The following is a 25,769-nucleotide window of genomic DNA, read 5'->3' as shown; positions in this document are numbered from 1 at the left end:
TGGGTTTTGGCTTGAGAAGCAGCAGGTTAGTTATGTACAAAGATATTTTTCATGTCTGAAAGGAACAGAACTTCAGTGAGTGATTTACTGCAGTTCAAGCTGAAACAAATGCAGGAGCCGAACATACGGCAGCAACGAGCGCAGCAGAACAAAAAAATCTCGAAAACAGCTTTTTGCATGAAATTGACTCTCACACATTAAGATAAATAAACCCAAGCTCCACTCATTTGCGCATTTGGACGAAATGTAATCATGCCTCAGCACTCTTGACACTCAACACTGTCGACAGTCGCGCCTTGACAAAATAAGTGACTGTATGTCACGCTTCGCCCTGCATTTAAACCTCGGAGATGGAGAAATGATTAAGAGTGATAGTTAACCTCTTCCAGCCTCTGGAAAGACGGCTGTCATTTCACTCGTGCATGAGGATAGACAGAAAATGTACAATTTTGCATTCATGTAAATGAGTCACTTAAGACATGATAGTTTGTCATTTCTTCCTCATTTAAGGAAGTGGCCATTATTACAATGGTGACAAACTATCCAATCACACTGTGCAGCAGTCCTTGACATTACAAAACTCCGCACGCACAAAAGGGAGCAAAACTCACGCGGTGTGATGCTGATTTTTCCCAGACGAAATGAGTCATTTCTGTCAAGACACGTCTGCGTCAGTCAATCACGCGTTTGTAAATGAAGTTTGGGAAAGGCAGGTCAGAAGAGAACACCATGCTGCTCTTGTCTCTTTGAAAGTGATGAAGTTTCTAGTTTTATAAGATGGAGATGACGGCTTCAAAAAACTAAAATGGCATTTTGATGTGCGCTTAAAATACAAAAAAAAAGGAGAAGGAAATATGCCTGTTTTTATGTTAAAATCTGTTTTTTCTACAAATACAGTTTGCTGGGTTTGGGGTTTGAGCTAAGGTTGCGTTTAGGTTGTGGTCAGGGTAATCTCGATAAACAGATATCTGCCTATGAATACAGAATCTGTAGGCAAGGGACAAGCTTTCTGGTTTCCACGTGCAGTCTGATTAGCATTGAGCAATCACGTTGGAGCGGGTTTTGGTTGCATGCAGGTAACCAGTCCATGTGGAGAGCACATGAGGCGGGACGCATTAGTTTTTAAAAATGCATCTTCACATGCAGATATCTGCTTCGACTAGAGATTAGCCAAAATGTCAAGTTGTTGTTGAGTGTGAAAGTCAAGTTGCTTATCAAACTGTAAACAACATCCAGTGCATGGAAGAGGAAGCGTTGGCCCGGATATCCATTATCCAGATATCCGCTGGCTACACTGGAAGCCCCGAAACATTGGCTGTTGCCACCAGAGGCTAAATAGTCCTCAGATGACAGTCGATGGGTTCTGAGATTCAGGGGGAAACACAAACTGATGGGAAAACAGGCAAGTCTGATGAAACAGCGTTGCTCTCCGCTTTCATTTCCATGCGACTTCAAAGGTGCTTTTAGGTTAAAGGTGGGGTGAGTGTCAGAGCTGGAAAGACGGTTTCTCTTAGTCACATGGCAGCTGACATATACAGTGTAGGGTTCAGAGAATAAGGCTGATCACAGAGAGGTAAGGATAAGTTCACAGATCTGTTCAGAGTGTGCTCCTCCAGTTCACCCATGAAATCATGTTTTTGTATGTGCGTCTGTTTACCTGTATCTGAATCACTCGTGTTGGTGTGTGTGTGTGTGTGTTCGCCCACGTGTGCACGATGCAGTGTTAGGAGGTGCCTGAGTACACCTCTCGCTGCGTGCAATCTGGAGCCGGTCTGTGGTTGTTGTATTTTTTTTTTTTTGTACCCCCCCTCATCCCTCCGTTGGCTCCTCTCAAATGGCAATTTGTAAAACACGGCCCTCTGTTAGCCCTCTCCCTCGCCTCACAGCCCTTCCCTGCACGGCTGCTCCCCTCCCTCATCTGTCCTCCCTCTCTCCTCTTCGCATCACTCGTTTTACTTCCTTCCCTCACTTTCCCTCCTTTTCCCGTCTCTCTCCTCTCATTTCCATACCTCCTGTGCACTCCGCATCCTCAGCTATCTCTCTCTCTGTTTATCTCGCTCCGTTGTTTTGTCTCTCTCTCCCCCTCATTTGCCCTTCCTAGTCCATGTGATTTTTCTTCTTCATTATCTCTACCTCTTCTGTGTCCATCGTTGTTGCTGCGCTCTCATTACCTCCTCCATCTTGCCCTCCTGTACTTGTTATATAAATTCCTTTTCAGAGATCTTAATCGGTTTCTTACACATACTGTAATTGATTGTTTGTTTCTCTGCACACGGCACCATATTGGCATGCACATAAAGACGCAGTCACTGTTGAGTTTCCACTTTAAACTGCATACTTTATGAACTGCTGTTCACTCTGGCTCCGTTCCCAAGAGGAAGTGGTTGGGAACAATAAAAGTTTTGCACTGCTTTCGCTGTCACTCATAGTTGAAAGGAAGGACCTGCAGACTGGTTGGTTGAGTTGTTGTCAGTATAATACTTCGGCCCTATTTGAAGGGAACTGAGGGAAAAATACTGCCTGCAGTAGCTGACGGACAGACTGACCCAGGAGAGAAGAATCCTAGATGAGGGACTTAAACATGGCGGCCAGGGCACATACATGTGTTTCACCTAAATGTACAGCTGTTGTCTTCATCATTAAACAACGACCATTACTGATGTAAATGACTCATCCTGCTCCTTCATGAGTGAGCAGTACAGACAACAACAACAACAGAGCGGCTAGCTAGCTAGTTTCTCATGTGTCCCTGGGAGTTATAGCAACTAGAGGGGGGTAAGAGGGAAATGACGCCCTTGAGAAGCGACCAATGAGAGGCACTGTTACCTTAAATAAAATTAGGGATCTCTCTGGGTTTGAACATTGTTGGAAATATTTGGGATGATAGGAGACCACAACTCACATAGGATCATTTTAGATAGTTAACTAAATGTTCCAAATTCTCCTTTCTCCTTTAATGGTGCCCTTAAAATTGAAAGAGCAATGGCTGAGGGTCGCTAGGCATAGACGGAGAGACAATGGCGGATAAGGACTGATGCATGAATAGAGAGGTAGACTAAGTTGAAGGACGAAGAACAGAGTGATGAACAGACAACACAGACTGGCTCTCCTCTCTCAGCCTTGTCTGCTTCACATTACTTCCCTCCTCTCCTCTCCTCTCCACTTGTCTTGTCTCATTTTCCACCAATAGCATCAGTTGTTTACCCTCGCCTATTATTCAGTTCACCTCCATTAAATTTGTTCCAGGATTCAGCATTTTGCATGATTGGCCAGATGCAGTTCTCCGTCCTCTCTGCCGTCCTTAACTCTGAGGTAAACAGTCTCTTACGCTTTCATCTTCATTAACCGTCCGTCCACCCCTCTTTTATATCCCTCTCTCACCCCTTGACCAATCCATCCATCCAGCCACATGCCTGCACAGTGTGTCACTGGGCATTTCCATGACAACGTCAACATGAAAACCGCCCCTCGCTGCCCGAGGTTCCGCTAATTTGCATTTCATTTGCATGTTTCGAGAGCAACTGGCGGCATTTGACTTTGACAATGGCGGGGAAACCGGCATGACCCTGTCTGTTTTTCTTTCCCTCCCTCAGTGTGTGTTTCTCTCTTGCTTCACCCTTTCACCCACTGTTTTTGTCATTTACCTCTCAATCTCCGCTCATCACCCCCCCCCGTCTGTCCATTGCCATAATAAGATTTCCTAACCTGCTTTTCCTCCCTCTTCAACCCTCTGTAGCTGCTGTTTTGAAAACAGATCGCTTTCACTTCATTCAAAATTGCACTTTTACCTCCTCCTTTTCAGTTTCTATCATCCGTAAACATTTCTCTTCCATCCTTTTCCATCCGTCTCTCTTCCAAACATCCCATCCGAGGGAAGCTGCAACTGTAAGTCTTTCACTGCGTCTCTGAATAAGAGTCACACTTGCAGCCTATTTGCGATTGGACAAAGAGCTTTCCATCCATTTCCTTTGCAGACAAACACAGCTGCTGCTAAACACTTGTGCACACACACACATGTATTGACGGCCTATAACAAGAAGCATACTGGCAGACACATACATACACACACCCCTACTGAGAATCCAAAGCGTCATCCACGAGAAACCCATTGCACTCACATCAGTAAACAGACACAGGAACGTGTGTGCACAGACAACTAACTCTATTTACACTCCTGCACACACCCACATTCAGAAAGACGTCCCCAAGTATCTGTGAAATTAAACTTCTTTTTCAAATCCGACATGTTGAAAAATCTTTGGAGTGGTTATCCAGACACAAAAGCGCTCGCCTTGTTTTGTTCTTTTTTTGTTTTTTACTTGTCTCATTTCTTTTATTTATTTTTTCCATTATGAGGATTTCCAATTAAACAAATTCTCCATAACTGAGATTAGCATCGCTAATTTGCTTCCCCCACTCCGCAACAAATTGCGTGCCAGCATCAACAATATGGCAAAGTCACCTCCTATTCCCCGCGTTCTGCCGGAGAAACGGCAAAGTTGAAACGACGTGAGAGTGTGACAGAACATGGTTGTCGCACGACTCTGTCTGTTCACATCCTCCACTGAGGAGAATTTAAAAGCTGTGCTCAGGATGCCTGCTGTAATTGGCTGTGCTGCTGAAGAGCAGAACTGTTCACAGGCTTCATTACTGGCAAGCCTACATGTGGCATGTCAACGGGGTAAAAATTAGACAGCATCACCAGTCACTACACTGTGTATATGTGTATATATTAGTAGTGCTTTGCTGTCTTTGTGAGAACCGAATGTGTATGTGTGTGTTTGCGCATACATAAAAGAGAGTGTTGCTTATAAGCATGAGTCACCAAATGCATGCGTGTGAAGGAATGCGAATCAGTGTGTGCACGTATGTGTGTGTGTTCTTTAATGTAGGAGTCAGTGCCTGTGTGGGCCTAGTCGTCTGCATTTGTGAGAGACAGAGAGAGGGACATTGTGTATGTCGACGGAAAGACAAAAAAAAATAAAAATCAGCGCTCTCTGGCTCTCATCTGACATTTTCAAATCCAGCCGGCGGAGGACAGAGGAAGTTTTATGAAAACAGACTAAGTGTCCAGCAGAGAGACAGACAAGCAGACTGACAGAGAGACGGGGGCGAGAGTATTCAAAGAGAGAGACAGACAGGGAGAAAACGCAGCGGGAGGGGAAAGTATTCAGAGAACGAGAGAGAGAACAGTATTCAGAGAGTCAGTGGGGAGAGGAAGGGCCTGTGCAGTTTCATTGATTTGAACTGGTAGGAGGGGAGAGCTCGGGTACAAGGGGAGGCTCGGAGACAGAGCGGCTACTGTAGGAAAATGGCTTTATAATACAGTTAAAGAGCAGCACAGAAGACACAGGGTCTGACAGACAGACGGATAAAAAGGGACAGCATAGGAGTCAGAGAGAGGAAGAGACAGACTAAACAGATGGAAAGCATTTCATTTTTATATTTATACCGGACTTCTAAAACTTTGCAATCCACCATCATGCAAACAGCTGGGACCGCTATCAACATCTCCAAGTGACAAGTGACTCTAAATTAGCAATCTGTGGTTTTTCTACTGCTTCAAACCTCCCACTCATGATGTCTAATTAATGCTGTAATTGCCAACAGCCAGTTTATTGGTATAACCTAACAATTTCCCCACACAGATCAATAAACAGTCATCCATCTCCATAAAGGTCAGCGCATCTACCCTATATTCAAAACCAGAGAAAACAAATGAAGCTGTGCGCCATACATTTTTATGATTTGTAAAGATGTTCTCACTTGTTTACTTAATCTAGATTTGGATGTTTTGGTAATGAGATTTGCACATGTGCCTCAGCAATGTGAGAAGGATTTGATGGCGCCAATAAAGCATCTTGAATTTAGATTTGAACTGAGGCGAGACAGACAGGGAGTGACAGCAGTGGTGGGGTGAGGAGGAAAAAATTAGGAAAGAAGAAGAAGGAGAGATAAACACAGTGGTGATAAAAGGACAAGGCCGGTGAAATTCGATTTTTTTTTTTTCTTGGTAATAAATTACATGAACACAGTAATGAATGTAGCCTATTAACAAGAATTGTCACTGTAGAAAACGTCTGAAATAGTTTACTCTGCTGAGGCCCTGTTGTCTAAAAACTATTGAAAACACATCAATGAGTCACACTGTTGGGGACATCTATTTCATGACCATGAAGATGAGTGCTAGTTTATTTTTAACCAATATGACCTACACTGTCCTGCAGCTGTATATACACAAGGGCACCAAATGTGTGTAATCCACTCAATCCACTAAAAGCTACCAGTGTCCAGCTGCTTTACTTACCCTTAAAAAAGGGGGGGAATTTCAAGAGAAGACAGACGAGGCAAATACAGTCTTACATATTTGCACCATTTGTGAGCTTGCTTATTTGTATAATCTAAATTTAGATGTACTGGTAGTGTCATTTGCGCTTTGACTTTGGCAGCGAGAGTCAGACTTGATCATGCCAATAACGCATCTTGAATTGATTTGAGCTGAGTTGAAGCAGATAGGGGGAGCGGGACGAGGTGAGTTAGAAAGGGAGAAAATGAGTAAGGAGAAAATCGGAGAGTGATAAACATAGTGTTGATTAACTCTGTTGATTTACATTGATTGTCTCGTATATTTCACTGCTTTGGCAATAGCATCTATTTCCCTGCTAATACAGATTCAAGTTCAGGAACCCGTCGTACGTATACTCGTAGACACGGAGGGTGTGTTTAACTCGGTATGTTAGAGGGAATGAGGCAGGTAATCAGACATCCAAACATAGAGGCAGAGCTATGGAGCAAGGAGGAGGTCCGATAGCTAAATCAGAGACAGTCAGAGAGATGAACAGATGAGCTCGGAGCACCAAGGAGTAAACAAGCCCAAGCTGCACTCCGCCGTGACCCGCAGTGACCCTGTGACAATGTGACTAATGGCCTTGAAACGTACAAGGACCAGGAGAGCAACCGCTGATGGAGGCTCACAACAGCTCACACAGTCGATGTGCTGAGCAGTGCAGCTCCAAAAGAAAACATAGAGTAAGAGATGTAAGGAGAGTTAGAGGCGCGGGACGAGATAGAGAGGATAAATACACTGCACGGCTAGGAGTTAGATTTGTCTACTTGCTTCCACACTGTAGGAAAAAAATGAACAGGAATATCTCCTTAACCCTCGTTTAGGGTAGATTAAAGGTGCTGCATGCATCATTTGAACAAGAAGGAAACAAAGAAGAGCCTCTACCAGCTTCTGAAGTTGCTTATTCTGTACCTCTGTACCAAATCTGCTGCATTACTTTACTGCAAAAAGGGAACATGCGTTGGAGAGGTGTCTATTCTTCCGGCGCAAAGCGAGATAAAGATTTCAGCGTGTAGCACTGTGGCAGATGGTGGATCGCACTGTAGAACACATGCACTGCACTGCAGAACACATTATCCAATTGTATTTCGTTAAACTGTTGTATCACTTATCACTTGTTGCATCACGTATGCTTCCATTGCATGCTCTCGTTGCCATTACCAGATGTTAAGATGGAGATAAGGGGAGGCGTGACAACATCTGGAGTCCAGGATAGAGAAAAATACAATAGAACCGCTTTCGACCTGCTTAGCAACATCGTACTTCATCATGTGTTACTGAAATGTGATTACTGGCAGTGACAGAGAGGCGCGAGGGGGAATAATCTTTAAAATATGAGGATAACAGCGCTCGGTTTAAGGCAATCCCCAATGGAAGGCATTCATAGAGTTGCAATCAGTTGTACAAGCGTGACAGAAGTAGTTGTGGAAAGAGCGAAAAAGATAGTTACTTCCTTTCTCACCTCCGCACTGTATCAAACAATCGCTGCGCCAAGTAGGTGTGAATGTCAGATTGTCGGTTTTGGAAAAGTTGCAGAAATTGCCTGACGCATCCCCCACAATTCTGACATCAGAAAAGCGAGGTTTCAGATGCTGTTCCACCATCTGATCGTCATACTGACAGCTACAGAAACTACAAGTTGAAATTTAATAATACCATTATTTTTGCTAATCCCAGTAGCACTTTGCCGTCTTTAATGGGATGGTTGATCAGTCCGGGATGCAGCAGTTTGCTGTAGGGCTTGGAAGTGGTGGGAGGTAGCTAAGCTCCGCTAAAAGAGGAGGAATACACCTTCCAGACACAAATCTCTTGTTTACTGTGAATATTTTGTCCTCTTAGCTGACTAGCCACTGGTGAGCCTACACTCACGAAACACCTGTTCCAAGTCGGAAGGTGTATGAACCTGTGTGGAATGCTGTGTGCAGCCGTCAGGGTTAAGTTAACTGTTGATGGTCAATAAATACCTGTGCTGCACGCGTTCTGCGTCTGAAGATGCTGGGCAGACGAATGGAAAGTAATTTTACAAGTAATGCACTTCTGTTGTCAAGTAACTAGTGGTGTCATTATTATTATTATTGTTTTTTTTTTTCAGCAAGTAATAAGTTATTGATTACATCTCATTTCACACCCCTGAACAGAAGAGAGCAGAAGCGGGGAAAGACACCAGGCAAGAATGAAGAAACAATATGTGAGGGTTTTGTAGGGCAGAAGGCAGCGAGTCAGGATTAAATTCATAGAAAGATGGAGGAAGGATTGAGATTAATAGAATGATTGATTGCCTGGGCTCCCAAAAAAACCTCAGAGGTGGCCGATTTTTCATCATCTTCATCTTTTCTCGCGCTGAATTTCATTCCTCCCTCTCTCTTTCCTCCTATCTTTCAATCTCTGCATCATTTTGCCACCGGGCTTTGTTGCATCGCTCTTTCTTGTTTGTCTAACTTTGTCACTGTGCGTCTCCCTGCATCTCCTCCTGCGCGTCCTTAAACATCACATCTTTTTCCGTCTTTGCGCGGCCTTTCCTCTCCGTGCCTCTGCCCGTCTTCGTCAAGTTGCTGTTCTCACTCTCTCCGTCACTCAAATTATGCAGAATTGACGGTGTCAGTTAGGGACGTCTCGCTCGGCGCCCACGCTCGCAAGCACCCCGTTAGCTAAGCGGGCACGCATTGACGCACACATGTGCACACATACAACAAGGTGGTGTGTCGGAGAGCACACTGCTTCAGTCGCCGTCAACAGTGATCTGTCACACTCACAAAGACACATGCACTGGTGCATGTTTCAAGATGCTACGTGTCAAAACACGCTTTTTCAACACATTCAAACTGCCGGCAAAGCTCCTCCCAATCCACAACTTTCCCTCTCTGCCTTCCTCTCACTCTTTTTGCAGTTTCTTTCCCTCCCACTAGGCCTCCATCCTCTCTCTTTCCCTTTGTCATCCCTCTTTACTCTTGGGAGGCAATTACTGTTTTCCCCTGGACTCAAACTAATTAGCTTAAAAACTCCCACAAATAAATAAAGCATTCTCCGTGCGTGTGTGTGTGTGCATGCATGCATGCTCGCGTGAGTGTGTGTATACACTGATTGCGCACCTATGTGCTTGCGCTTGCGTGTAAACGAGTGGAAAATGAAGTTGAATATATAAATACTAATATGGCACAGATTTAGGCGAAGCTAAATTCTGTTTGAGTGTGCCTCCTAAAAAAATGGCACTGAAGTGCAGTGCATGCACACACACACACACACACACACACACGTCCCTGGCTGCTCTATATCGATCAAAAGTATGCACACCAAAAGACACGCACATCTCTGACAGCTTAATTTTGATCAAATATGAAATGTGTACACACAGACACACGCAGAGTTGCCTATATACGGTATCTGACAGCTCATTTTGCTCCAGTTGCAGGGCTGGTGAAATACAAAGCCAGTCGTGACAGCCAGCTGTGTCACAGACACATTTCCACTTGTCATTTTTAATGATTCAGTCATATAGGCACTTTTCCTTTCAATCTACACTCAAGAGAAATAACAAAATAAACGGATATAAAACGAACTCAGGTACAACTTGGTCTCTAAAGCAAGAAAACTTATCCCCCAGGGGCTTTTGTACAAGCTGGTCAATTGAATGCATGTAAGTAAGTGATCACCCCACTTACCTGGACTTGAGTATGAAAAATTCAGAAGCAAAACATGCAATAAAAAAAGAGTGAATTTGGGACCTGACCTGCAGCAATGGGGGAAAACATGATTTCCAGGGCTGTGTTTCTCTTGCAGTTTGAGCTTTTTTCAACAGTCAGCCCACGCATAACAGGAACGCATATCACACACATATACACAATCACACACACGCAGGCTAATGCATACGAGAATAAGCGCACCTATTTCTTGGAGCTCTAAGAGATACACACAGGCATGCACATACACACAGGGAGGCGCACAAATAATTCTTGATTCATTGATTCCTCCAGGGGAGCACGGGGTTACTCTTAGTAATAGCACTGTCTCTCTGTAGCCAAAATGAACATCAACACACACAAACACAGAAAAACACGTGGCACCCTGGTGGCGGGGGGAGTGTGTCCCATTTTTTAATAACAAAAAAGCTCTGGGGAGCCGTGTGTGTTGATAGCTAAATGACACTTACAGGTTGATGTGCTGTGGATGTGGCAGGGAAAAATAACAGGCTGCCAGGCACAAGGGGAGGAAGGCCAGGCCTACATAGGGAATTCATGCAGCAATGAGGAGCTGATTAAAGTGCCTGGCAGAAAAACTGGCAGAGCTGCAACTAGACACACTAGATCAGGGCTGGCCAGGGAGTCTCAGTTCACAGAGTAACAATACTAATCCCTGCAGGCACAAATATTGTCTTAACAGCCTGTGCTTCCACCGACGGCCTGAAATAACAATTTAACTTCAACAGTTCTGGAGCAATTTGAATGATTAACTCATTTTGATTCATGCTCACTTGCTGGTAGAACTCCAATACATCTTGCACACCTGAGGCAATTCCTAATCTTCTTGCAAATTACATTTACAGGAATCATTTACAGGTGAAGCCATTATAAGCAGGAATGCAAAGCTATGACTTCATCTACAGGTGGTACAGTGTAAGTATACAAAGTCTGCATGTAGAAGTATGTAGAGGAAAATAATGTGGCTTTATTTTGTATGAGGGTCCTGAAGAGTGAGGATACAAGTGTAGCAGAATATCATCTGTGTGTTATGCTGCACTATAAGTAAAGCAATAGTGAATGTAAAATGAGCGTCCTGGACCTGTTAGCAGAGGCGAACTGCCCCCACTGAATTAAAGACAGCCCTCGCTAACGCCAGAGGAAATTAAAACACTTCAATGAAATAAAACCTGAACCTGCAGGGCAGAAAAAGAGCAGAGGCGCTACTTCACACCTCAAAGGTAATGAGCGAGGCTATTGTTTAGACTTCCTCTGGTATCTAAACCGATCATAGGAGACAAGATGGCATTAGGACCTGTCAGACTCAGCTCAGCAGATGACAGTGATTGATCAGGCGTGGACATGATGCTTTCATGTAATTAAAGGAAGAAAAAAAATAAAACATGACTTTTCTCCAGCACTGTTAGTATGGAGTTAAAAGCAACCAGGAGTTCATGACCACAAGTGATGCTGTAGAGTAATGTTTTAAAGAGCGGAGTTAACATTTTTATATTTTAACTCATCAATTCTGCTAAACTCTATAAGCAGATATCTGTTTTTCTTCTCTGTTTCGAAGTAGCACTGACTAGTCACTATTGAGCCTCGCAGAGAGCAAAAGAGGCAGAACGCATTGGCTGATATGCAACCTCTGAACACATCGGCTGTCATCCAACAACGATTTACTGTATATTAGCTTTTCAAAATTTAAATGCATTCATATACATATATCTATTTACGGAGATCCTCTTCCAAACAGATCAGACTAATGGGACTGTAAACAATGAAAGGGAAGAGGAAGTCTTAGCCTGGATATTTGTTATCCAGATATCTGACGGCTGCACAGGAAGCCCAGAACCACTGGCCATTACCCCCAGTGGCTAAATCGTCTTCAGAGGATAGCCGATGGGTTCCGAGATTGCACCTCTGCTAATTGATTTTCCTGGAAACAAACAAAAACTGAATGCATTTATTTTCTTAGACTGCAACAACTTTTTAAGCCTGCAAGGTTTCTGTAGGGAATATAAACAGTTACCCATTACAGCGGTGCTCTGAGAGCAAACCTACACAAATACTGTAAAAACCTCCAAGCATAACAGGCCCTGTAGCTAGCTGGCAATGTTAGCTATTCAGAGCACGTGTGCGTCTATTAGTTTCAGTTCATACAGTATGTTTGCACTGAGAAGAAGGAGGCTTAATAAAAGGCTTAAATTGTATATACTGTACTGTGTTGGGCATTGTAGCATAGAACATAAGAGTTATTGGTGCAGTAAGACAAATGCATTGCCTATCAAAGCAGGCGAAGTGTACATGTACCGCATGTGTGTATATGCAGCGTGTATGTGTTGTGACTGTAAAAAAGAGAGGAGTAGTGACTTTGCTCAGTGGTGACAATGTGTATTACTCACATCTGATTACAGGAGAGAGGGCGAAGTGGGAGTTGGAGAGATGGAGGAGGTGAAGTGAAGCACAGAAGAGGGAATACAATGAAAGAATATAGAGAAAGGGAGTGTGTGTGTGTGTGGGTGGGTGTGCGTGTGTCATCTTCTGTCTTAGCTACAGGTAGTATATTAGAGATAGAGAGACAGAGATCCTTACTTATTGCTGCACTATCGTACACACACACACACACACACACACACACACACACACACACAAACACACAGTCTACCTGTTCCTTTTATCTTCACCTCTATCTGTGTACACACACACACACACACACACACATGCACGAGGATATGGATACACATGGTAACGGAGCTGTCAGTTCAAACAGGCTTTATTCAGGTTGGATGTACTCTGTTCAGCAAACACCTCTGGAATTAGGCCCACATCTACTATTATGGATTTTTAATCTCTATCAATATCACCATTATATTTAATGAAATTACGAGACACACACACACACACACACACACACACACACACACACACACACACACACGTGCACACACACAGAGTCGCCCCTTAGGCCCCTTTCCATTCTCTTCCTCTCCCACCCCCACCATATACATCTCCATGGAGACTGCCGCCTGGCAACAGCTGGAGGAGAGCCAGTTGCCGCGGCGACACCAACGCCCAGCATCCCCCACAGTGAGGAGCAGCGATGTCACTTGGTGGCCAAGATGGGCAGACTATTACAGGCTGGCCAGATGATGACCGTTGTGAGAGTTAAACACTCATCTTCTCCTTTATCGCTGCGATCTATCAGCCATCGCTCCTCTTCAGTGACAGATTCTCTCTGTTGTTCATCTTCATTAGAGGTGTTTCTGTGCTGTCTTTGTTCATCTCTCTCTCTCCACTTCCCATTCAGTCTATCCCACTCTTTCTGTTCCTCTCCCTCATTTTGTCTTTCTGTCCTGTTGCCTTTTTTTTCCCACTCCTTGGCTTCTCTCTCCATCTTTATTTCCCTCCTCAGTTCAGTTAAGCTCAAGAAGCTTTAATAGCTGTTAACATTATTCTTACATTAACAGGCAAAACACATTGTTCATATGCATCTCCAGTAAAGACTGAAACACACAAGACCACGTGTCTTGTATTATAAAATCAGCATTATATCAACACATGCAAGAACGACAATGTTTACTGAACTAATGCTTCACAGAGCACAAATGAGTTCCATGCTGTAAATACAGCCAGTTTCTTTCAATTAAGATGAGCAATGGAGGGTGTAGGGAGAAAACAAATGCATATTCAGATCTATTACTTCAGTAAAAGTGACCATGTTGCATAAATACAGGTAAAGGTGGATTTTGTGCATTTTACTCTAAAAAGCACAATGTTATTAGTACAAAATATGCAAGCAGCAAAAAGTAAAAATATGCATTATGTGGATAGTCAGATCAGTGTCAGTACTAATGAATGCACACAGAAGCATTCACAAATGTATTTTGGGATTTATACATAAATGACTCTTTCCACATTTCATTCTATATAAATATACAAAATTACAAATTACAAATGATCATATTTCTTGTTTTGAATAAATGCAATAGAAATCCATAACGTGGCTCCATTCACAAATTCCCTTTTTTCAACAGGGAATTATCTGTAGCTAATCAGCCAATCATGCAGGCAAAGGTTCAAGGCTATTATTTCATGTGATCACTGAGTGTTTCATCCATATACATGTCACATAGTACACTTGACAATAGACAGTATTGTAAAACAGCTTCGCAGCTGTGAAACGTTTTTCCCAGCTGTATACTACTGTTGCTTAGTTTTGGCATTTCCTTTGTTAGATGATGATCTCACAAGCCTGAATGCAGCAGCTTTAATATATCTATGGTGTTACATCTACCTGCATGTCAACCTCAACATGGAGTCTGGAAGCTGCTAAGTGATAACTCTTCTGAGTTCATCATGAAATATGTTTCAGTTATGAATGCTTACTAAGTTAGTTACATATACAAAGCAACTAGTAAGTACAGCTGGAATAAAAAAGTATTGTTATAGTCATAATATTTCCATCTGAAATGTCATGGAATAGAAGTATAAAGTAGCATCAGATGTAAATACTCAGCTAAAGTAGATTATTAAATTATTATATTATAATATTATTAATTATTATTATTATTATTATTATTATTATTATTATTATTATTGTTTCTAAACACGACTGAATGTAAATCCTCCCTTCGTGTGTGTATGTGTGTGTGTCTTTTGCGAAAAAGTTGTGTTGTCCTTAAGTTGTGAAATGTTCACTTATGCTCAGCGATCTGCCGCTCTAACATGTTGGAAAGTGGCAGTTTAACATGTAACAGAGTTTCACTCCACTGAAAATGCAAATGAAGAGGTGCTCGCTCCACGCGTTTTTGCAACTTGAGCAAGAATTTGGCCTGAGGCACAAGTGACATGCAATCAGCTTCAAACAGGACTCCTGACATCTTGTATCTCTGACCAATTCTGTTAACACTGCTCATGTTCACCTGTAGAGGACATATTCCATCTCGGCTGCAAAGCTTGTGATGATGTAAGCCTCTTTCTCTGTGCTGTCGTCATCAGTGTTAAACTAAATTTACTGCCTCCATCAAGCGGTCAAGTTGCAGTTTAGATCCATGTCAGCCCAGACTCATATGTAGTGAAGACTTTAAAGGAATTCAATAAAAGGTATCAAGTGTTTTTTTGTATATAGTAAATAAAATCCAGTGAGAAACATGCTGTCTTCACTTAGAGACTATTATTACAGAGGACTGATAGAGAGCTTCATCACACAGTGCAACAATCACCTAAAGCTCAATATCAGCAAAACCAACCAACAACACTGCTTCAAATATGGATGCTGCTGCAAAGAAGCTGCAAATTGTAAAACATGGATGTTTCACACACACCTTCAGCCACAGGAGATCTATGCAATCAGCACAGTTTGAAGTCCAGCATCTGACCAAATGTGAAATATGGTCGCAATCTCCCCTTCTGCTCCGGAGTTATGGTGTTGAATTAATGGCTAGAAAAGTGTTTTTGCAGAACATTATGACGTCACACTGAAGTTGACCTTTTGGATATAAAATGTCATCGCTTCATTGTGTTATGCAATTAGACATTTGTGTGAATTTTTTATGAATCTCGATTTATGGTCACAGCGACCTTTGACCTTTGACCATACATTTCTGATTGGTTCATCCTTACCTCCACCTGGACACTGGATGTCGTGAAATTCCCTCCAGGCGTTGCTGAGATATCGTGTTCATGAGAATGAACGCATATGAGTTCACAGTGACCTTTGACCTTTAACCCTGTAAGGCCCAAATACCTCCAAAGTTCATGCCAAACTTGAAGACATTCCCTCCAGATTTTTGAGATATCGCGTTCATGAGAATGGGACATAAGTAAGTCTGTACATATGGACAGCCTGAAAACATAACGCCTCCGGCCACGTTTGTTGCTGCAGCAGAGGCGAAAAAAGCAAGTCAAAAGCACTAATTACTTCCTGGGACTCCTGTTTTGGCTGCTTCTGCTGTAGAAAGAGGGATTATAAACTGCAAATGAACTTGTTTGATTCCTCCTATTCTGCATTCACCTTTTTCCTTGTCACCACTGGCACTGCTACCCGTCTCTCCCCTGTGTTGGACAGCCGTCCTACACACTGCCTCGATGTTCCCATCCGAGCTTATCGTGTCATCCACTCCTCCTCTCCTCATCTTCCTCCCTCCATTCCTTCACCGCACATCCCTTTCTCCAATAATAATTGAGCCGCCAGCCGAACTACATCTTATTCACACACACACACACACACACACACAGGGGTAGAAGGATAAACCCAACTTGCAGAAGTAAACACTGCAGATAATAGAGCCACTCTGTGTCTTAAAGTACATGCAGCATGACGTTTGTTTTGCAGGCCTTAATCATTATCATTAACCTTTCACTGTTACATGACTGACCATTAGCTTTTCCTCAACCTGATCTTAAGTATAGTCTTATAGGAACAGGAACACATGTTCCTATGACAAGGGGCTAAATCTTAATAAAAAGCCTCTCCCGCAGATCGAACTGCACCACACATACAACACACGAACAGATAGTTCTCCCCTTTGCTATGGTTGGCCGGTGACCCCAGGAGAAAATGTGAGGAGGGAAGGCGAGGAGACAAAGAAGCAAAGCCTGAGAAGAGAAACAGGCGTGCGATGAGGGAGGCAACAAGGCAAGACAGAGTGGTCCTGCTTCAGTTAGCGCGCTAACGTGATCTGAAATGCTACGCGCTCAAAAACAGACTTAATTAATAGGGCGGCACAGTGCCCATAGCTAAGCTAATGCTAAATGTAATGAAGAAATGAACGTGGGGGCTAATGCTAGTGGAAGTGCTGCAGACAGTATAGTATCTGGTTACCGGGGTGGAAGAGATCAGTGCTAAATGGCTTGTGAATTAAGTAATTTGCTGTTCAGTAACTAATGCCCTTGTCTTGATGCAGCAGTGAGCCCTGGGAAAACACACACCAGCACACGCTGTTACACAGTTTACATCAAGGCATGTTAAGAATACGCATATAATGTGCAAAAAGACACTGAAACAACTCAAACAGACTTACAGGCCTGCCTCCAATTAAGCATGCTAAAATAAAATGAAGGGATTTAATATTTCTGCCTTAAAGTTATTCCAATCCGACATTTCTGGCAGTGTGGAGGATTCTTTGTAACAGCATCGTGCAGAGGAAGACAATCTGCAGAAAATGTAACTGAACAGTTAAATGAATAAATAAAAAGCTTTTTTTAGGCAAATACTGGGGCTACACTCATTGCCTCATTATCTCTATAACCCTGCATACAGAACTGTGTCCTTCTTCATAAAGGTGTGGAAATGTAGCTCGGAGTGGGTATGAGGGTGCACGCACATATCAACACGTGATATGCATGATCCTATATGTGTGTGTCTGGGTGCTCTGTAACTTGTAGTGCGGCTGATTTCTGCCCAGCCTGTGAGCCGTCTCAGGGATTAAATGCTGACTTTGACTCCTTGGCCTCCTCTGACACTCCTCTCATCCCATTTTCTCACTTGGTCTGCCCCCCTCCCATCTAATCTGTGTCTCTCTCTCTGCCACCGGTCTTGTTTCTCCTTCCACTCCATTTGTTTTCTGTCCCTTTCGGTCGGTTCTCCCGTTCGTCTCCTCTCTCTCTCTGTCTCTCTCTCGGCTGTATTGTGAATCTAAATAGCCTGACACAAATTAACAGAGGGGACCCCCCCACCACCACCAACACCAACACCAACACCAACACACACACACACAAACCCTTTCTCTCGGCTGCCTCTGCTAATGGGATAGTTGGACGATTGATTGCTTCCCATCACCAACATTGGTTATATGTAGATAAGGGCGCAAACAATCAGGTGCAAATACACAGAAGCACATAAACAAGCATCCCACAGGCACATATTTGTCACATTTGTCATAAGCATTAGACACAAACAGAGAACTCACACTGGCTCAAATTTGCCTTTTCCTTCTACAGCTATCTGGGTCTTTTGCTCGCAGACAGCAGCCAGACTAAGCAGAGGAAAAATCTGAAAACACTGTTTACACGCGAGATCGACTGCAGTTCACGCTCGTGTTGTCAGGTTGTTTTTGTAAAGATCCCCATCCACCCTGAAACACCAAACAATAAGAGAGTGACTTCTCTCTCCTCGTTCGGTTTGCTGAACAACACGAGCGTGCATCGCAGCGAACATCAAGTGCCAGCCAGGTTGCTCTGTTGAGGCTCAGCTGGTTTTTTCCTCTGCTCTCAATGGTCACCTACACGATGTTTCAATCCAGCCAAACCAGCAATTTAGCTCCTTTCATTTACATCTTTTTCTATTTCTGCTGCCAAACAACTGAAGAGGCAAAAAGTGATTTGATCGAGGCCTGTGAATGTAACTCTGCCTCTGCTGCACTGAGCTGTCCAACAGATCTTCGTTTTATGTCGGAGGAGCCACTAAAATAAACATAATTACAGCATGATAATATGTTGAAAATAAATAATTTATGTTGATATAGGCTATGTTGAAATTCAGGCACACAGTGAGTGATTGTCGAGACGGTTAGAGGCAACAGAAAATCATGTTCTTAACCTAATTGCCATATCTGCTGCATCCACAGAGCAAGAGCGAGCGCTACCGCAGATCCTTCATTCCAGCGGCTGTCAGACTGCTGTCAGATGTAGTTTCACTTCACAACATCACAAACCTTCTTTTTGCACTGCTCCATTATTTATGTTAACATTTTGCTAATATCCATTACATCTGTGCAAGTATCTTGTGCAATATTACATATTTTTACTGTGCTTCTATATTTTTCACTGTGTTATGCATTTTCTGCCGTGCAATAGTACAAAGACATTGTATTTTATTATTTATATCTTACTCATGTGCAATTCAATATTTTCCACTGTGAAACTGAGCCAAGGCGATATTATTTTTATACTCTTTTGTACATAATGTACATATATATTGTTTGATTTTATTTTGTATCCTTTTTATTGTCTGTTTGTTCTTATCCTACCTCTCCTTTTCATTCTTGCTGTCTGTAACAAGCGTGGGATCAACAAAGTTTTCTCATCTTACATCATATTGTTGATGTATTGACGTCATACTGCATTATGCACATTAACAACAAACATGGCTGCACAGTGAATGGTAAATGGAATGTATTTATATTGCGCTTTTTCAGTCTCATGACATCTCAAAGCGCTTTTACAACACGAGCCTGCAGACGTTTACCCATTCACACAATCGCAGCAAGGCCACCTGCTCAGTAAAGCCAGGCTAGTTCAACCGTTACTGTGAGCTCTAACGCAAATACAGTTTGTCATATCGTCAAGAATATTGTGTTGCACACATACCCTGAAATACTGCGATATTTTTCAGGGTCATGCCACCCACCTTTGTACCATACCACCCCCGAACATGTCTGATTAGGCTTACATCCAGCTACATTTTCCCTAACCACGCAAAAGAGCATTTTTAAATTCCTCATTTTCAAAAGTTTCTTAATAGTGGAAACAGGGCCAAAATGAAGAGGAAAAAAAATAGTAACTTCCCAAAACGGACAATCCAACGTTCACCATAATTAAAACAGGAACTGGTCAGCTGTGTGGCGGTGAGAAAGTGGACACGGTTATAGCTCTCTTTTTCTCATTACACAACCTTTTTCACTTGTCATGTGAACAACCGGGTGAAATACAACAAACGTCTTAAAGGGAGACCATATGAAAATGTATGTTTTCACCACATTTAAGCAATATAGCATCACCCCCCCTTCTTCAGAACACTGAACACCCACGTGGTCGGGCAACACGCCATTCAAACTAGCTCGGTGCGAGCGTGACCCGACCCTTAGCGTGGATGTAGTTTAGCTCTGTCCTCCTCCGGCCCGCAGGTCAACGTCCGGGAGAGAACCTGATGGTTTGTTGTGCGAAAAGTCCCACAGAGAGCAAGGCCAAAGGGACTGAGAGACCAGGGCGAGCCCATCCATCTACTGTGGTCAAACACAGAGACAGAGGTAGTTGAGTAAGCACACTCACGCACACACACACACGTCCACTGCCAGGCATAAAGAGCGCACATACATATATAACACACCCAGCCATGGCATTCAAGCCTAATTAAAGTACAGTTGACACTTCATTGGAGATACATGAGTATGCTTAGCAGCCTTCGTGTGTGTGTGTGTGTGTGTGTGTGTCTGTATGGTAGAGAGAGCGTTAGCCGGAGAGAGAGTGGGGGTTTGTGTGTGCATGTGTGTGTGTGTGAGCACTTAATCTTTTAGCCTGTTAATGTTTGAGTTGGGTGAATACACATGGGAGAGTCAGCCTGTGTGTAGGCAAGGATTGAGAGCTCATTACTGCATTTGTGTGAATCAAACTATCTCTAAAAGGATGTTTGACTCCTGTCTGGCTGGGAATCCTGTGTGTGTGTGTGTGTGTGTCAGTGTTCTCTGTGTGCATCCCATTATTTATGAACTGATGATTTTTTGTGGTCTCTGCTTGTTTTCAGGTGTGTGTTGTTTTTTTGGCATATCTTTATAGCCACTTATTTTTGCTGCGTGCATGTTTAAACTACTCTTCTACCAGCATGTGTAGCTCTCAAAAATCGTGTGTGAGTGTGTGTTCGTTGTCATGCTGATCAATACGAGGTTAAACTTAGCGTGCTCACACACACACACACACAGACACACACACACTGTCTGCCTGAAACAATTCTCTAATTCAAGCTCCTCTCCTGCAACTGCCTCACTGTCTCTCTTTCTCCTTCTGCTCTCATCCGTCCTCTTCTCCATCTCCTCTCCCGCTCCTCCCTCCTTTGCCTCGCTGTCTGGCTGTCATGGCAGAAAGACTGACAGATGCACAAAGACAGACAACCCCCTCTGCACATTTCAAAGGCCACACGCAGACGGGCTCACACAGACGTGACAACACACTTACTGTATGCATGCGCACAAATGCAGATAGAGGCATACAAATATAACACACGCGCGCACACACACACACAGATCATGAAAAAAACAAAATGCCAGATATACAGTTAAATAGGCACAAACGGAGAAATAAAGACACACAGAAATGAAAATAGACACACACGCAGAAACTCCCACACGTACACATACACACGCTATGCGGCCAGACTGAAGAAGCAGGATGTGTCCTGATGGGCTGCCCAGTGTGTGGGTTGGTTGGAGCGTCAGAATGTAACAGCTTTATAAACTGAGCAACATGACTCGCTAAGATGAACCAACTGCTGACCGTCTGTGTGGTTTCACCAACCCTCTCCTAGTCTCTGTGTGTCAGACTGCTAACGGCACACACACACACACACACACACGCGAAATATAATGCAATCTAATGCAATCATTGCTCCCGCGTCTGTGAATGTTTTGAGCCTGTAATGCATACATGTTCACAGCATCTGCAGATATGATGCGCTACAGCTCGACAACACCAGAAAGAACTAGCAGTGCTCTGACACAGTCTCGATAAAGATTAAACACTGCAGGCTTCACAAATGTATTAATTAAACATGCCACACACCAGTTTTCAACACCACAGCAATCCACTCTGCTCAATATTGTGCTTTCACTATGTATCACTATCTGTCAGCCATCACTCAAATCGTCACTGCAGAAGCCGTTTTTTTCTATTCTGCTGTGTGAATTTTCAGCACTACATGACCGAGGCAGTAAATAAATGTTAATGTGAATGCAGAGGGAGGCCTTTCTTTGAAGCCCTCTGCTTTAAGTTATGACAGTGGTCGAGGTTGGATAACGTCCCCAAAAGGCTTATCGAAAAATAGACCTAGACACATTTAATCGCTTTTTGTTCAGAAATGGGTTTGCCGAGTTACCAGGACGGATTTTAAACTTATGAACAACAATTATTTTTTATTGACTGCAGTCAAGAAAAAAAAAAAAAAAAAAAAAAAACCTACCCCAGGAACTGCCATTTATCAGGCTGTGCTGCTTTGGTGTGTCAGAAAAAGGGAGAAGCAGATGAAGCCATGCATAGGTGAAGCTGTTAGATGAAGACCTGCAGAGGCCTCTTCCAGTGTGGGTAAACCTCAAAACATAGAGAGGGCAGAGAGGGCAGTGTTGCTGCAGCATCAGCTCTAATCACAGCTGCTCACAACAGCTCAGTGCTGTTTGTAAGGTCTGCATCTCTACACAATAACAGTAATTGTACAGGAGGAGCTGTGCGTGGTACATTCATTAGACAAGTTGGACATCTCTGCCCACAACTCAGTAAAAATGTATCTGGTGATTTATCTGGTGTTGATGCTCCACAGAGAGAAGCACTGTAGGGGAGTGCACATGGCTGTCGATTCCCTCTGCAGTATTATTCCTGTTGTCACACTATTAGAAAAACATACTATATTCTCGGCCACTTTGCAGAGAAGAAATGCGTCAAACTGATCAAAACGGTGTCATGAGCTCAGAAGCTGGCACACAGATGTTAAATGATGGCGCTGATGATGCTTGAACTGATATCAGTGGGCCAAAACTGAGGCATATGCTATAAAAAACATTTACTTATTAGAGCTTTGTTGATTAAAGGATTTGCTGGTCTACGTGCAGCAAGTATTGGATTTTAAGTGCAGAATTGCAGTACCTGGCCACTGATCCCAATGCATGCAGTGAGCTTCCAAAGACATTATTGGCCCATGGTGTATTATGTAAGAATCTCATTTACTGTTGCACTCGAGCCTGCCAGTAGTTATCGAGTAGCAAAGTAATTGATGAGGCAGTGCCGGGAGCATCCTTGAGGACCTTGACAGATACAGTTGTACAAGGGTGCAAAATGCAATGACATATACTTGATCTGCTATTACTGGTACCAATACCGACTGTAATTATGTTTTTTATTTAAACAATTCAAAGTGCTGGAAAAAAAAGGGCTAAGAAGGCTTTTGTGAAAATATTCCAAACGACTCAAGTGGAATCATTCCAAACACATTTTCAAACTATTAACACTAAGTAATCTAATCTGCTGAGAGAGTGAAGCAGGGAAAGCTTATTTGTATAGCACCCTTCACACACAAAGTGTTTTATAAAATGCATTAAAAACTGCAAATTAAAAGAACAGAAACCTTTTTAAATTAAATTAAAAAAGTTAAGAACAGAGAAATAAGATGGTCCATGATGGTTATTAAAGGTTGAGTCAAAGGCAGTGCAGAACAAGTTTTAAACATGGATTTAAAGGCGTTTAAAGTTGGTCCAAGTCTGATATCCTCTGGAAGTTCCAGCTCTGTGGTGCACAGTGACTAAATGATTGCATTCTGGAAACTGCCTGATGGCCTGAAAGGCAGACAGGGTTCATGTGATAAACGACAGTCAGAGATTTATTCTGGTCTGAGGCCACTGAGAAATTTAAAGACAAGCACCCATACTTCAAATTCTGTTCTCTGACACACTGGAAGCCAGTGCAGAGACCCGGGAGGTGGTGTAATGCATTTACTTGGCTTTTGTTAGGGCTAAAGATGCAACGATCCATTTTTTTCAGCTCCGATCTGATTTCAATACCTGAGCTCTTGTTTCTTGGTTATTGTTGGTATTATGTGACACGAGGCTGTAGTAAAAAACACAGCACTTCTTGTTGAAAGAGCAAAAAATCCAAATGTATTCTAAAGCAACTCAGTTGAACTGTGGGTTAAATAGGCTTCACATGCAAACAAGTGTAGTACTGCCAATTTCCATGGTAACTCCCTTAATGTTTCGGAAAACTTAAATAAGTCAAGTGCACAGCAATGCATCCTCAACCCCCAGTAAATTGATTTTGAACATGAGTTCAAAAGATAAATTCAAAGATAGCAATGTCAAATTCTCCTTTGCACTGTTTTGTGAATATTTGAAATCAAAGTTCAAGATCTATGTAGAGAAAACATTGTAGTAGTATAACTATAAGTAGACTATGGAACCTGGATCAGTACATGGATCGGAGAGTCAGTCCGGACATCAGATATGTGAATTAAGTCAGTACTGACACCCAATGCCAATACTGGATGGGATCGTCTGACCTCTAGTAGATTTCTGACTTGGTTTTTGTAATGCAGAGGCAGAGTGCCGAGATGTGCGCTCACCCTCAGCAATCCCTTTTTTGTGGGCAAAAACAGTTCTATCAGCCTGCATCTAGCTGGAGAAAGGCAGGCACAGCCAACTAATTATTTATTTAATGCCCTTGCAGAGATCATCTATGGGACTATAGAGTGTCGTCTGCACAATTATAATAGTTGATATTATGGATAAGTTAGTCTAATGGACGCATTTACGTGTGAAATGTGGGAGGTCCAAAGACTGAGCCTTGGGGAACTTTGCACATCTCATTGGTCCTCTCAGGGTTGTTGGGTTCAGGCTAATATAAGTACAGTGAGTTCGAGAGGATAATGGCTTTTTTTAGTTCAGGGCATCTCAAGATGGTTTGTCTATATAATGAGAAGTACATCATGTGCTCAGATATTCACACTGTCCATGTTGAGATCCTCAGTATGTGACTACATAGAGTTGTGTAGGAGTGACTCAGTGCTGCCTCTCCACAAAGAAACACGATGACAGCGCAGTCACTTATTCTCACCAGGACACACACATGCAAGACGTCCATGTGAGCACATGCACACAGGGGCCCACAAACTCATCACAAAAGCACATAACTCACTGCCTAAGCCTCTCTTCCATGCACAGTGTTGAATCCACCTATATCCTTATTTTCCCATCTAGATAGAGTAACGCTACAGTAGCCTCCAATTCCATTTTCTGCACTGACTCTCGCCTCCCTTCCACGCTGTCCCCGTCTCTCACTCCTCTCCACTTTCCCTCCCTTTTCCTCTACATCTTTTCCTCCGTCTCTACGTTCTCTCAGTCCCCTCCCGTCTCGTAGGCCACCTCTTGTTTTCTTTTTTCACTCTCAATCCCAGTCTGTTAGCAGCTCTCTTGTTGCATTTACTCCCTATGTCGCTCCCTCTCTTTTTTCTCTCTCTTCGTTGGAGCAGGGCTGTTGACAGTAACCACAGTACAGTAGGTTGCAATTAATCTTGCAAATAATTCCTTCCAACCACAGACAGTAGATACACATGCCGAGGGGGGGAGAGAAAGAGCTGTGGGGTAGAAGAAGGCCGAAAGCCCAGATAGATGGCGAAACAAAAGGGGACGCCAGAGCGGGCTAGTCCTTACATATTAAATATGATGAATAAATAAACTTGCTGCCCATGTGTAAATGTAAACCCATTTATTTTCTTCTCATCCCATAATATTCAGAAACTTCAAGCGGAGCTCGGTCGGGAGGAGTGGAGGTGGTGCAGTCTCCGGCTGCCAAATCTGTTTCAACACGTCACGATCTCAGAGGGATAATTAATCAGAGATTGATGCATTAAACATGAAGTCCACATTTTTAATATACACTACGCCTCCATTTTGACATTCATTGTTTAATACAGTGGCAGCCGATATATTTTGTTGAGCTGTTGGAGAAATAAAACATTGAAAAATGCTTCAATTTCAAAAGCTATTTCCTGCAGTTGTGACAGGAGAGTACTGATTGACAATGACTTTAGGTTTGAAATTCTCCTCTGCTGTCTCGTTTCAGTACTTAGAGGTTATTATAATTTTACAGAGTAAACACAGTGACCTGTTCTTTGAAATCTTTTCCATGGGTCAGACACTTGTTAAGATAAGCTTTTCTTTGCTTGTCGGGTAAGTATTCTACACCTAGGTGAAGTGATTGAAGGTTATTCTACTGTTAAAGACATTCAACATTTCTCTGAGTAAACGTCTACATGACAAAGAGGAGTGACTCTA

General features: G+C 42.9%; 1 protein-coding gene across 1 annotated transcript in view; it reads right to left on the bottom strand.

Annotated features, from left to right (window-relative positions):
* The window catches only part of cadm4 (cell adhesion molecule 4), a 148,150-nt gene that overhangs the window by 62,097 nt on the left and 60,284 nt on the right, over nucleotides 1-25,769 (bottom strand). The gene's annotated exons all lie outside the window — the stretch shown is intronic.

The sequence above is a fragment of the Chelmon rostratus genome, chromosome 8, assembly GCF_017976325.1.
Source record: "Chelmon rostratus isolate fCheRos1 chromosome 8, fCheRos1.pri, whole genome shotgun sequence".
NCBI lineage: Eukaryota > Metazoa > Chordata > Actinopteri > Chaetodontiformes > Chaetodontidae > Chelmon > Chelmon rostratus.
Note: the sequence above shows the minus strand (reverse complement) of the source record. Positions and strands in the feature narration are given on the sequence as shown.